We start from the raw sequence: 1017 nt of genomic DNA on the forward strand, positions 1-1017 counted from the left end.
GCATGGGCTGAGTTCCTGCATTTACCCAGTTTGTAACAAGCAAGTGCATGCACAGTCTGTTACCATAGCTTAGATGAAGCATGCTCAGTGCCCCTACACTGCTCCATACAGCTTTCAGGAAGCAATCTGCTGTCCTTCTTTCCCTTCCCTTGTCACCTTTTAAGCACTCATACCTTGAAATGTTCCAAAAAATTTTAAACTGGCAAGGTTTAAAAAAGAGAGAAAGAGCTGCAAGTCTTCTAAATTTTCAGTCTGAATGGAAATATTCATTTCTGTTTCAGTGAAACTGAGAAAATATATTTTTATACGTATGGCTATAAGTTTATCTGTAGCATACATTTGTATATGTTGCCAAATTCTTCACATTGAAATATATAGAAAGGAATCACATGCATACACTTTGACAGATACTCTCAACAGTGAGATTTCAACACAACACTGTTATATGGAGTGACTTTGTACATACGTAGATTAGTAGAGTGCCAATAGCATACCTTTGTGAAGAAAGCTGTATAGGCATCTGGAAAAGCTGCTGCAGCAAAAAAATTACAGAATAGAGACTGGTTGTGGAATTTGACCATACAGCATTGGACATTGCGTATTGTATCTGGCAATCGTATGTGGTACACTGCCAAGAAATTACAGGAAGAAGACCATACGTTCACTGCACAGAGAAGAATATGTGCTGAAAGGACACAGAAAGCAAAACCAGGCAAAGACATATAACACAAGGTATTTCTATGCTTCTATTTCTGAAGAGAAAGGGAGAAAGGAAGAGGAAAAAAATTAGAAAGCTTTGCAGAAGAGAATCAGAGTGCTTGAAACCAAATCTTAAACACTTTTTTCACACACAATAACATCCTCATTTCTCCCCTCGTAAGTTTTTCGCCCTTAAGTAATTAAAATGACGTCCATATCATTACCCTTTACTTTATAAAATACTATGATAAGAATTTTCTGTAGGTTTATCTTCTGTTTCAAATATTTTAAAACAAAAAGTTTATTATTTTTCTTTTT

This window comes from Meleagris gallopavo, chromosome 4 (genome assembly GCF_000146605.3).
Source record: "Meleagris gallopavo isolate NT-WF06-2002-E0010 breed Aviagen turkey brand Nicholas breeding stock chromosome 4, Turkey_5.1, whole genome shotgun sequence".
Classification (NCBI taxonomy): Eukaryota; Metazoa; Chordata; class Aves; order Galliformes; family Phasianidae; genus Meleagris; species Meleagris gallopavo.